Raw genomic sequence first — 13,995 nt, forward strand, 5'->3', positions numbered from 1 at the left:
CCCAAAAGTGCAACAATACCCAAACAGGTTAACAAAAAAACACCTGACATTTCGCAACAACACCAAAAATAACCATGAATAACCCAAAGACGGTATTTAACGTTGATTTCAATTTCGTCGTACGCACTTCGCACCCTTGCGAGAACCACGTTTTTGCCGCTGCGGCACATTTATCCCAAGCGAAAACCGACCGAAAACCTAAGTATTTAGGGTTGTTTTTTGGTTGGGAAGTATCAGGGGATGCTGTGACTTCGTATGTATTATAAATTGGTTTAGCGAGGGGGGAGCGTCCGCTCGATACGGTACGGCAGTCGCGTCGTGCCGGCCAGAGCTGGAGGCTGTCCGTGTGTACCGCACTTTACTTGTGTTGTGTTGTGTTCGTGTCTAGTGATTGGATCTTGGATTGTGGGTAAGCTGAGGATTATGCTGCTTTGGATATAAGGTAGGTTTCTGTCATGATTTTAGATTTAGCTGGGAGATAACCCCACTGCTTTGACACTAGCGAGTGGGAGGCGTAGATTCAATGCCAAAAATTCTGCAAATAGACCCTAAACCCACTGATTATCAGTCCGCCGGACGACATCAGCCTGTCTGTTAAAATAAAAAGTTGACAGTTCCGAGCAACTGACAGGCCGATATCGTCCGGCGGACTGGTAATCAGTGGGGCCCCTTAAAAATTATGTTACATACTTAGGTCTTAAGATGAAGATCAGACTCTGAATGTCAAGTATTGAAATAGTCTATGCTTGAGTGTGTTTGAATGACCCGAACAGCTGCTTTAATGGATTAGTTTCTGGCTGATTCTGAGGACAGCCCGAAATGAGATGGCATCCTGAGTGGAATCGTCAGTCAGATTTGAATTGGAATCGGAAAGTATCGCAGTCAACCTCACTACATTTCTATAATTCATATTTTATGAATTCTATCGTTTTAGCTGTGCCGTTTATGGATTATCTTTAATTTATGTACTCCCCGTAGATATAATACTATGCTGAATCGGTGTTGGCCGGTGGATGTCCGACTTTCAATCCGGAGGTCGCGGTTTCAAATCCTGGCTCGTACCGATGAGTTTCGGAACGCACGGAATACCAATGGATTTGATTTACCACTAGCTTTTCGGATACATCCGAGAAGAAATTCAAATGGTGTATGTGAAGTTCCCAACTCGCATTGGGCCAGTGTGGGGACTATAGCCCAAGCCCTCTCGCGCATGAGAGGTGGTCTATGGTGGTGTTTAACGTTAGGAAACGCCAATCTTAAGTGAAATCATGTATAGAAATGATCACGTGACTTTTCGTTGCATCTGTCATCCCGACATTTAATAACGGCCCACAGATTACCAGTTAAACGCAGAAGGTGACAGTTCCGAACAACTGACAGGCTGATATCGTCCGGCGAACTGGTAATCTGTGGGCTCGTTTATTGTTTTCGATCGGCATTTGTTGATATCCGCGATATGTAGTATGAATCTGAACGATACCTTAAAGAAGCCTAGGGTTGTCTCTGCTACTATAATTTAATCTCTAATATCATGTATCCGTGGTTTTCGTGATGGTTTGCCGACAAGAACCCGCCCTCGTTAACTATTACCCTTCAAGTGCGCGTGGGAGGAATGGATAAAGCATTACTTAGTAGAAAGTGCAAATATGAGGTTTAAACTGATTTCAAACGGATTTCAAGTTACGTGTTAGGATCTGGGGCCTTACCATGATGTCTTATTGCGATTCTGTTTAGAATCAAACTGAATTGCTAAAGGACGGAGCCTCATAAATCGCAAAACTCCGTCCCTTAGTACCTAATTCAGTTTAGGTCCTAAACAGAATCGCAATTAAGACATCATGGTAAGGCCCAGATCTGTAATGTGTTACAGTTAGTATTTCCTCACGTTGGTGTAGTAGAAAAATTGTGTTTCACTCGGTAGCAAAGTTTGTATAACCCTCTGCCTAACCCTACACCTCTGCCTCGAGATTTAAATCCCCCCTCAATTGGAGGAGGGTATCCCAATATGGGACCGGCAACAAACTCGGAGGGACATAAACTCAATACAGTCATAAATATCATGACATTGTCTCAAAATGACCTCCAGTACCGACCTTAGCCCTTTTGTTTGCGTCTCCCGAACCTACTTGAACATCCTTAAGAGGAAAGGGGACGGCCGCTTCTCCATACAAACTTAGTCCCCATTTTCCTCTCTGGATATATTATTGACATTAATTAATTTATTTATTTTGGAAACATACAACACATAGGTAATAACACAATAAGGTAAAATAAGAGTAAATATATAAAAAAAAAAACAAAACAGTTATGGAGTGTATTGTTCCATAATTAGATGTATATTATCCAGAGAGGAAAATGAGGACTACGTTTGTATGAAAAGGCGACAGTTTCGCGCAGGTCCTCCACTTTCGTCTTAACGCGTCTTGTGAAATATTGAGGACACATTACAACAGACGAGCCCTTTTCAGCGAGGAATTGAGAGGATTATCTCCCTTAATGGACCTCGAAGGTCGTTGGATTTTTGTACATCCTTTTTATGTAGAAATATCTGGGACACCGAGCTTTGCTCGCAAAAACATATAGAAACTCAAAAATGCGCGTTTTCCCAGAGATTACACCTAGTTAGATCGATTTTTCGCCCCCCCCCCCCCCCCAAATTTCATCGAAATCGTTAGAGCTTTTTTCGAGATCCCCGATATATATATATATATATATATATATAAAATATACCTACACGAAATTGCTCGTTTAAAGGTATTAGATTAGATTAGATTAGATTAAATAGATTAGATACAAGAATTGCTCGTTTAAATAGGTATTAGATATAGATAAATAAATAAATAAATATTATAGGACATTCTTATTCTTACACAGATTGACTAAGTCCCACAGTAAGCTCAAGAAGGCTTGTACTTACAGTCGACGTTGAAGATATGTTTACATTTTTCGCCTTATTACAAAGGAATAAGGTGCAAAAGTGCAAACATATTTTTGACGTCGACTGTACGGGTTTCCTTTTGTTGTATCCTTTGTACTTATTTTTTTTCCATCAAGCCAACTTTGATCTTTTAAGGCTTTGGTTGGAGTCTGCCCTTGCAAATATTATTAAAGTCTAATTTACTAAATTTTTTATGTCTCTTGCTTGATTAAAACGTGTAAAAAATAATTATAAAAACTACAATTTTGCGTTAGCCCCCTCTTAAGAGACACGTGAACCTAGCCGCCGGGCTAGACCGAGCCGGGCCCGGGCCGAGGTTAGAAAAATTTAGTTGATTAAATTTTTGGAAAATTTTCAAAATGGCGGAGGTTCGCGAGGTCTACGGCTCACAGAGCTAGTCTAGGTATTTTATACATAGTCTGTGGTACTGGTATGCACCCGTATACCGGTAATCGGGTTGACCCCATTGAACTTGACCCACGGGCCGCGCGTAGTACCAATAACTAAACCTTTCAGCGAGGACATGACCAAGCCTTTCGTTCCACGTGAGGTATTCGGATACCTCTATTGGCTTAACTTATACTTGGTCCAGCTGATCTTGTCAGTAGAAAAAGGTGGCAAATTTGAAAAATGTAGGCGCGAAGAGATATCCTCCCATAGAAAATTTGAATTTCGCGCCTTTTTTTACTGGCAAGATTTGCTTGACCAAGTATATATTAGATTTTGCATACCTCAATGTACATGACTGAATTTGATTTTTGTGCCACATCGTACTATGGATAATGTGAGTGTATGATGTGTGTAAGTTGACACCATAGCCGTACCACTAGTTTGGCACTGATATAAACGCTATCGAGAACGTAACTTACTTTCTACTTTAGTATACATCTCGCTCGTACTCGCATATGTTAGTTCAAGCGATATGTATTAGAAAGTAAATTACTTAGACGCTGGCGTATACTGTCAGTTTTGACACACTCATGGTACGGGTACTGGTTCAAATGTGGTGGGTCCTTGAAATCTGTATTTAAAGCTTTTTTAAATTAAATATTCGAATTGCGACACTTTCAAGTAACTATTTGGCAACAGACCGAGCTGCATAACGAGGTGAAAGAGAGGCATACAACTTACTCTTTAGAGGGAAAGGGACGGATGCACTTGGCAGCAAGTTAGTGATGTCACAAAAATGTCAGCATACGTATGCAATATTACATTATTTACGTTGTGTAACGTTCCTAGAAGATTTTACATCATTAGCGGCAAAATACAGTTTACACTTTAAGTTTACACATGTGGTGTGTGCCTATAATTAGCTGTGCAATAAACTTAAGACACCTATCGAATGTACCTATACCTAACAATGTATCATTGTAAGCGCTGTTGGCAGACCTATTAAATAAAATAAAAAAATTAGAGGCATTTTTAAGTAGGTACAAATAATTATGTTAATTTCATACCAATATTTTGTCTCTGACTTTGCGATAAGGTCAATGTGGCTAATTCCGTCATAGGGACTATTCCGTCCACGAGCGTATATTTCTTTGATTTTCAATCGTAGGAAAAAAAAAAAGCGGCCAAGTGCGAGTCGGACTCGCCCATGAAGGGTTCCGTATTTAGGCGATTTATGACGTATAAAAAAAAACTACTTACTAGATCTCGTTCAAACCAATTTTCGGTGGAAGTTTACATGGTAATGTACATCATATATTTTTTTTAGTTTTATCATTCTCTTATTTTAGAAGTTACAGGGGGGGGGGACACACATTTTACCACTTTGGAAGTGTCTCTCGCGCAAACTATTCAGTTTAGAAAAAAATGATATTAGAAACCTCAATATCATTTTTGAAGACTTGAAAAAAAAATTTTTGAGTTTCAGTTCGAAGTATGGGGAACCCCAAAAATTTATTGTTTTTTTTCTATTTTTGTGTGAAAATCTTAATGCGGTTCACAGAATACATCTACTTACCAAGTTTCAACAGTATAGTTCTTATAGTTTCGGAGAAAAGTGGCTGTGACATACGGACGGACAGACAGACGGACAGACAGACAGACAGACAGACAGACAGACAGACAGACAGACAGACAGACAGACAGACAGACAGACAGACAGACATGACGAATCTATAAGGGTTCCGTTTTTTGCCATTTGGCTACGAACCCTAAAAACATCTGCTTTGGATTGCTGAAACCAAAAGCAATCGCTGCTTTGTCGAAGAAATTATCAATTTGGTTCGTTGTTCGAGAAAAACGCTAGTAGACGGAATTAGCCACATTGACCTAACATACATACATACATTTTAAGCCGTAATTCTTAACCGCCGATCCTCCTCTTGTTCGAACTAAAAAATTGTATGTTGTATTGTATTGTATTTCTAAGCAGAATTTATCTCAATATACTTCTTAGGTCCCATGCCTGCCTCTTTACACTTGAATATTTCCCACGCTTTAATGAAATATTCAAAAAATGCCCGGCTTTATACAGACATCCTTAAAAACGAGATATCTACATCTATTATTCACTCCATCACTTAAGAAAACCCACGAAAGAAACAAGGGAGAGGGTCCAAAAACAAGCTTCACTGCAAAAAGACGTAAAATATGACATTTCCTTACTAAACCAAGGCTTTTTTACTACTGAAAAAAAATACTCAGAACAGAAACGAAGTTTAAGCCAAAAAAAATTGTTTAAATCCGTCTTTTTGGTATCAAACAACGAATTATTCCTCTTGATGTTACATTCATAACCAGCATAAGCGTGACCTCAAGTTCATATAACTACTATGTGTGTTCAGGTCTCAGATATACTGGTTATTACGCTGGTAGAGTAAGAGTACGCATGCGCGATGCACCCCCTCTGTTCGTTAACCTTTGTTCTGGCTATGTGTACGTGTGGTGTGGGGGCGGCGTCTTAAGGTCGCGTAAGGGTTGCCTGCTTTGGCAAATGATGCTGCAATTTTACAAGTTTGAACCAGAATGGTTTAGCCGGTCAAATGTACATTTATATTAAATTTTCATCACACTTGCACGTAAAAGGTGTTATTACTCGTAGGCGATGCGGTTCATAAATCCTACTTTTCTTAGGGCTGTAATGTACGTCCGAAATAAGGCAGAAGTTAGATTTTTTCCTCACAAGTGTGATGAAAAACATTGTGTGTGCCACGGGCGTGAGGGGTTGTACAGGAATTACGGACTCGTGTTAATTAAATCCTCACCTTTCGGGCTTCAATTCACACTCGTTCGTAAATTCTTGTTTACTGCCCTTGATACACAATACCTATACTAATATTCTATGTTTAGCGTGGATCTTTTATATTGGTAGTTTTAGTTCTACATGAAAATTGTGCAGCGTAAGATTCCCTTTCTCACTCAAAAAATAATATTTATTCTGGGTAGGTGTTCCGCTGATGCCGGCGGTCAATGCCACTGTGCGTGTAGGACAGCAATATAATTATGCGCGTGCGATAGGGATAGGAACAGTCGGCTTAATGTACGAAATTCATCGCGCTTAGCGTCCTGACTTTATTTGGATTTTCTGAATTGGCAACCCTAGAGTAACTACTCAGGGTTGTATTTACTTGTGTATAATCTCGGGGGCTTGTTAGGACGCGTCACGTCGCGTTTAAGCCCTCTAAGATAAAACCTAGTTTTTATGCAACATTTAGATTCTGTATTTTTGAAGCCTTACGACTCTACCCAAATAGGTATATATTATGTAGCTTTTACTCTCAACTATGGTCTTCGTTAAGATGTGACTATTTATTCAAATGTCGTATTATTATTATTATTATTTGTATGTCTTTTCCATATCTCGGGACCATTGGGTCCCGGACCTTCGGGAGGCGTACGTGGGGCCGAAGCCAACAGCGCAGAGGCCCTTTAAGACACTTTAATCTAAAAGCAAGGGATACACGTGGCGGATACCATCCCTGAACGCACAATGTGATACATCCGGAGATGGTCCCCGCCAGGTGCAAAGACTATTGCAGTGCAGCACTTTTGTGCTGCGATGGGAACTAAGGTCATGGGCTATAGATTTGAAAATTGGATGGACTGGATAATGGGCTATGGGAGAGACTAGCGGACACCTGCCGTGACAATCAGTCTCAAAATTGTGTAAGACAGGTGGTGACTCGCCAACTCATTTAGTGGGCCCCGCAATGGCCGCACGCACAGTGCGACAACAGGGCAACACTTCGGAGCGGCTGTAAGGTTGTCGAGAGGTGAGTCTGCGGTAGCCAGATCCCGGTAATCCGTTCAGCAGGCCGCCGGCGTTATGACATTTTACACTTCCAACCTGGAGCATAGGTCCCGCTGTTGCGACTCCACTCTGGCCGGCCAATGAAGGCAAGCACAGAGGCGAGGGCCAGATGACAGGGCCCTCTGGAATAGGGGTCCGCGGTGTCGCCACTCACCGTCAGCTCGCCACAAGCTGCCCCCGCGGGGTTATTATTATTATTATTATTCTTTATTTATCTCTCTTCTTAGGTTAGGGTTTTTTACAATATGGATATAAAATTAAAATATAAAAACACTTACAAAAAATTTAAACACATTATAAAAAATCTAACCTAGGGTGCCGTCAGTAGCGGGGCAAGGCCCAAGCTGCCGGTGGTCAGGGCTGCAGAGAGAGGAACCGGCGGACTATCCGCGCCGTGTCCAAGATCACCGCCTTCTGCATCTGGCCCCTGATCCAATTATTATTATTATTATATATATTTATTTCAAGCAACATGAGTCATAAAGCTATGTCCATATATTTTTTTTAATAAAATACAAGCTTGCTTAATTTAAGATAGGTAGGTACCTATTACTAATTTTTTTATTAATAATTTAAAAAAAGAGTGTATAAAAATTTATACGTTGCACCCAATATATTTCGATATAAAACAACACGTAATTCCAATGTTTTGCCAAGTACATTGTCGACAAAACAAGCCTCGAAGGCTGATTCTATATAACTATTTGTTATGGGCTTGGACAGGTTTTGACACGACCTTGTGCGATCTTCAAGGTCGTATCGAAATAAAATAAAAACGGTTACAAGTTGTTAAATTTATAATTGTTGCTGTTATAATTATGTATTGTTAATGTTAATTGAAGTTTCGTGGCGCATTGGTGTAACTGTAATGTGATGTAAACATTTTTATAGGTATCAAAAAAAAACTGAATCGGTCTCTCGATATAAAAGAAATACGAAATCTCCGCTTCGTGTTTTATCGCAGACTATCTGATGAAAGCTCGTGCTCATACCTATAGCGTTGGTTAGGGTTGCCACTAAAAGTATTATAGTAACAGCACCAGTCATGGGACATTTAAGAGGAAATTTGGAGTATTTGTGATATTTCCCTGATACCGGCAAAAGTTCTACCGCTTAGCGTGTTTAAAGATGAAAATCCTATCCATCTTTTATGTTTCAGGCGTGTTATATCAAAGATACTGCAATTAGTTTCCACATAATTTACAAATTAAAACTATGCCTTTTTTCTCCAGTCATGGACACCAAAGCTCCAGTAATGGTACCCCGGTAATGGACGTGGATCCAGTAATGGGCCCCCTATAATGGACATACCCTATCAGTATAAGATATTGGAACAGGGAATAAATTTTTGGCAAAAAACTAGTTATTAGTCATATTTGGTATAAGCTTTTATGTAAGAATGTATTTTTCTTTTCACAGCCAACTAATACTCATCAAGACAATTCTAACAAACCCAAACACAATAAGGTTGCGTTTATTACAGAGTTCCCATGGCCACCTCCTGTCTCCATCATGAGATCAGGTCCATGTTATCATAATATTGCATTGTCATCCGATTTGCTTACGTATCCAAAATTTCAACTCAATCGGAAATCCGAAAGTGGCTCAAATTCAACTTCCAAGATTTGAACCACACTAACTAACAGGCATGTTAAATAAAATTTTGTAAAAACGATATTAATTTTTTCTACTCCCGTACTTTTGTCATTTAAAGGGTCGTGCACACACCTTTAAACCCCTCTCTTATAGTTGTCAAGACAAGTCTTTAGTCTATTCCCCAAAAAAGTATTTGTGCATACACGCAGTATCTTTTTGGCACTTTTACGATACTTCGTGTAATCACCACTTAAAAAATATTGTATGGAATACATTGTTGCCAACCTAATTTTAATTGTCATTTCTGCCAGATGAGTGAACCATAGACATGTTTTGGTCACATCATCATCATCATCATCAGTTTTCATCTTTATAGGGCTGTATCTCCTAAACCGTGCGTCGTAGCGCAAAAATAATCAAATTTTCGTTCCCCTTTGAATCCCGTAAGTAATATTTAAAAAACACGAAAAACAAAAAAAAAAAATTATAAAAAAGAAAGAAAAATGTTTATGGGTTGTATCTCCTAAACCGTGCGTAGTAGCGCAAAAATATTAAAATGTTCATTCCTCTGTAAGAAGCCCCTAATTAATATAAAAAAAAAACACAAAAGAGAAATAAAAAAAAAAAAAAACAAAAAAAAAAATTATAATGCTGTATCTCCTAAACCGTGCGTCGTAGCGCAAAAATAATAAAATGTTCATTCCTCTGTAAGAAACTCCTAATTAATATTAAAAAAAAAACACAAAAGATAAATAAATAAAAAACAAAAAAAAAATTTATAATGCTGTATCTCCTAAACCGTGCGTCGTAGCGCAAAAATAATAAAATGTTCATTCCTCTGTAAGAAACCCCTAATTAATATTATAAAAAAAAATAAAAAAAAAACAAAACAAAACTTTATAATACTGTATCTCCTAAACCGTGCGTCGTAGCGCAAAAATAATCAAATTTTCGTTTCCCTTTGAAACCCCAAAGTAATATTTAAAAAAAACACGAAAAACAAAACAAAATAAAAAAAAAGAAAGAAAAATGTTTATGGGTTTACATCTCCTAAACCGTGCGTCGTGGCGCAAAAATAATAAAATTTTCGTTCCCCTTAAGAATCCCACGCACTGAACAACCTATCACATTAGGACATTAAACAATCATCATCATCTATTCTTATTATTATTTCATTGCATTTCAAAGTAAGTGCTTGGTCGTAGAAAAAGTATTGTATGCAACGTTGTTTAACTGAGTCAAAAAATACTCGTGGCGTCTTTATTAACAATTTTCGGCTTCACGCCACTCGCCTTTTTTGACCCCTCTTAAACAACGGTTGCATAAAATACTATATCCGAAGTCCGAGAAGACTTCCTGACATAGTTCGTAACTACATTATACCTACTTCTGTATTATTTAAACATTAAATTACGCCATGGCAAGCATCATTATGTAAATTGTAAGTTATCCCATCATAGGAGGTATGCAGTTTTAGAGCTCCTATAATGGGATTGGGCAAAATACCATTATTTTTTATACATCTCTAGAGACACAAAATAGTGTGTTGTATACCTTATTTCATGGTAAATTCAATTAATAAAACACATTCTAGTTTACACCAAGTTATAATTAATTACAATTTAATATATGAACTCACCTCTCTTAGCGAAGTTGTTAAGAATTCTTACTAGTTATATTTTTCGGTGACACGACAACTTTTGGGTTGACGCCAATTTCTTAAAAAGTAACCGAAATTAATAAAAATTCAAACTTAAACAGCTCTATGACTCTTATTTATGGTAAAATATTGCCAGTGTTCGTAAACTACTTTTAGATACTTATTTTAGAGGATTTGTGGTTTTATGTCCCATTACCGGTTCCACGTCCATTATAGGGTCCATTACATTATTTATTATTATTATTTGTTAGCCTGTTATGTCCCACAGCTGGGCAAAGGCTTCCCTCTCTTTCTTCCACGCGTCTCGTTCTATGGCAATATTAGGTCAATCTTCCCGAAATACGTCAAGATTGTGCCGCCATCTCCTTCGAGGTCTGCCGTTACGCCGCACTATGTTCGGTGTCCACTGTCCACTCGGTAGTTTTCTTGGCCTACAAGTCGTTTGGCATACTAAAAGTATAGGGGTCAAAATTATTCGTTGTCTTGTTTCTGACAACTGTTTACAATCTAAAATATGTATAAAATAACTCGTTTATTTGGTCATGTTTAACGTTGGTTTAGATATTTGGGCCCACCTATCTTTGTCGACAAACATTCTGTGTATCGCCGACAAAAACCCTGTTTGTCGTCAACAACATCCTGTATATCGCTGACAAACACCCTGTATATCGTCGACAACAGTATAAAAGAAACACGAACGCGATCCGCCTCATGTTTATCGCCGACTATCTGATGAAAGCTTGTGCGCGCACTTATCTTATACAGGGCTGTCACAAGATACAAGGCGCCTAGCCAAGTGACATTTTATAGAAAACGCCTGTGGAAGCTTGAACGAATGCCTCTGTGAGCTGTAGATCTCGGGAACCCTCTTGATCACGCCATTTTGGAAAAAAGACAAAAAAAAACAAATAATGATCGCGGCTCCTCACAAAATCTCAAGCGATTCAAATGAGAAATGCGACCTGTAGAGGAGAAAAGCCGGACATAACAATCGCCAGTAAGTATAGCCGCCGCCATACAAACATAGTTACGCTCTCATTTTATAACGACATGCTAAAATAACATGAAACTTGGCATGAACATTGAAGTAACATAAATCTATGCTTGAAATTAGTTTTCATTGCTAGAAATTGTAGGTAATAGAATGAAAAAAGAGCGAGTAGAAAATTTAGGTACATACAACAATTATAATAGCTATATTTCATTTCTGTTAGCAGCTAAAACTAATTGCAGATATAGGTATACAATTACATATGTTACTTTAATGCTCATGCCAAGTTTCATGTTATTCCAGCATGTCGTTATAAAATCAGAGCGTTACTTCAATTGTATGAAAACGTGAATTCGGCGGCTCTGTACTGGCGACTCATAAGAAATAATTTTTGTTTTAACTACCTAATATTATATATTTATATATAGCAAGATTTAAAATACCAACGTTTTGATAATTATTAAGATTCTGATTAACATTTACAAATACAAATATTTATTGATAACACCAATGTTACATGTCCAAATAATTATTATACATTGTATACCTACCTAACCATAACTATGTTGTTATTACAGAGTATAAAATTAATCATTTATTAAACAATATAAAATAAATGTAAATAATTTCACAAACAGTGGCAACCCTTGCCCATCCCATAGTTATCGACAAATTGCATTGGATCCGCGAAATTACGAGACGCCCGGGGGCGTCGGAGCGTCGAAAATCGAGATTTCGTTATCCGCATCTCTGTCGCTCTTGCATATTCGAGCGATAGAGACAACGAAGTGGTTCGTGAATTTCGTGATAGGTCTGACGGGGTATTGTGCTGATTCGATTAATAATCGGATCGACTGCGCCCGAGTTCGTGTTTATCGATTTTTCAAGACGATCGATAAGACATATTTATGGTTATTTTTCGTTTAACCAATAACGGGGTGAAAGTAGACTTCGTTATTATAAAGTGATGATGTATATTTTTTGCTTTAAACCCTGACTTCCAAAAAGCATATCAACTGAGCTAGGCGTCGTCGGTTGCAATTGGATTGGAAAATAGTTATTTGTACAACAAGAGATCAAAGTTTGATATTTCTTCGAGTGCTTATTTTGAGTCCCGTGCAAGTGAAATCGCATTTTGCTCACTCAGTGAGAAAAATTGCATTCTGCTCATTTTGTCTCAATCAGTGAGCAAAATGCGATTTTGCTCACTGTTTTTAAGTAGCAAGGTACCCTTGTTCGAGCTGCTGAGGTGAAGATGAAATTTTCCATCATTTCCTTTAATACTTTAAGTCTTAGAATAATATTGAACGCAGGAAAATGAGAATATTTTTTATCAGATTAGCTTTTTATTAACTTTAGTGTGCTTCAACTGTAAAAGACACGCTTATGGGTGCTGTTTGTGGAGACGGGTCTGTTTAAGCTAACACGAATATATATAGTAACTTTATTTTTTAATTTAATTGCAGTGAGACGCCTCATTCGGTTCTCGTATGTTTTTTTTTCTGGTAATGTGTTAATCATACAGGATTGTGACTCTTGGAGACCCTATACATCTCTAAGGATAATTTGATAAACTATGTTATTTTTTAGTTCTGACACTTAGAGACATTTACACCTCTAAATAAGTTTAGATTTTTTTTTCCATGTATCTGTTTTGTTTTTATTTTAATATTATTATTATAGTTTTTTTATGTAATTCGACATTAAGAGACCTTATACATCTCTAAGTAATTGTATTACGTTAGTTTGATTTGGTAGTTGTAGTTGTATTTAATAATTGTTGATGTATAATTATTATTATTTTGCTTGTATGTAAATTCAATGTTGACGTGTAAAAGTGCCCTTGTGGCCTATTTGCTGAATAAATGTTGAAGTTGAAGTTGAAGTATGACTTCCATGCGCGAAAGAAAGAGATACAGAGCTCTTTAGGGTTGAACTTCACTACATAGTATATAAAACAAAGTCGCTTCCCGCTGTCTGTCTGTCCCTATGTAAGATGTGATTTAAGAGGAAGGTTTATGTATAATTTGTTAACCCGTGCGAAGCCGGGGCGGGTCGCTAGTTTTCAATAAAGTACGAAAAGTATAGGTATGCGATTTTAACCTCTTTTCTGTGTATAGTAAAAGGCGGCATCGTCAAACAGCGGTCTTGACATCACTACGAGAACCGGGGATAGAGCAGCATTATGACGTCTGTCATCTAGAGATCGGGTTTTTGCGCCAAAACGGCGTCGCGTATTACCTAAGTCCCTAACTCTCATATATTGTGATTCTCTAATAAATATTGTTATAAATGGTGCTCTGGTGTTTTTACCCTTACAGCTTCAGAAGTGCGATAGTGGATTCCCGCCTACTACGATATAATTTGTCGAAATTGACATTACGAAATTTACCGCGCGTAGTCCTTCCTTGTTTCATTGTTCTGATCGTTAATCTGATTGTAATGAGTAAATGCACCAACACCACTCATCAGTTAGGGACTTAAATATACAAAGTCCAAGATTGGTGTCAAAATCATACCTACAAGAATAGCCTACAAAACTAACCTGTGCC

At 37.9% G+C, this 13,995-nt stretch overlaps 1 protein-coding gene across 1 annotated transcript in view; it reads left to right on the forward strand.

The window, feature by feature from the left end:
- The first annotated feature begins 317 nt into the window (after window positions 1-317).
- The window catches only part of LOC134662708 (protein shank), a 327,584-nt gene continuing 313,906 nt past the window's right edge, over window positions 318-13,995 (forward strand). Inside the window, exon 1 of the mRNA XM_063518979.1 lies at window positions 318-442. The gene's annotated coding sequence lies outside the window, so the exon portion shown is untranslated. The remainder of the gene's footprint in view (window positions 443-13,995) is intronic.

Source organism: Cydia amplana, chromosome 3, assembly GCF_948474715.1.
Source record: "Cydia amplana chromosome 3, ilCydAmpl1.1, whole genome shotgun sequence".
Taxonomy (NCBI): domain Eukaryota; kingdom Metazoa; phylum Arthropoda; class Insecta; order Lepidoptera; family Tortricidae; genus Cydia; species Cydia amplana.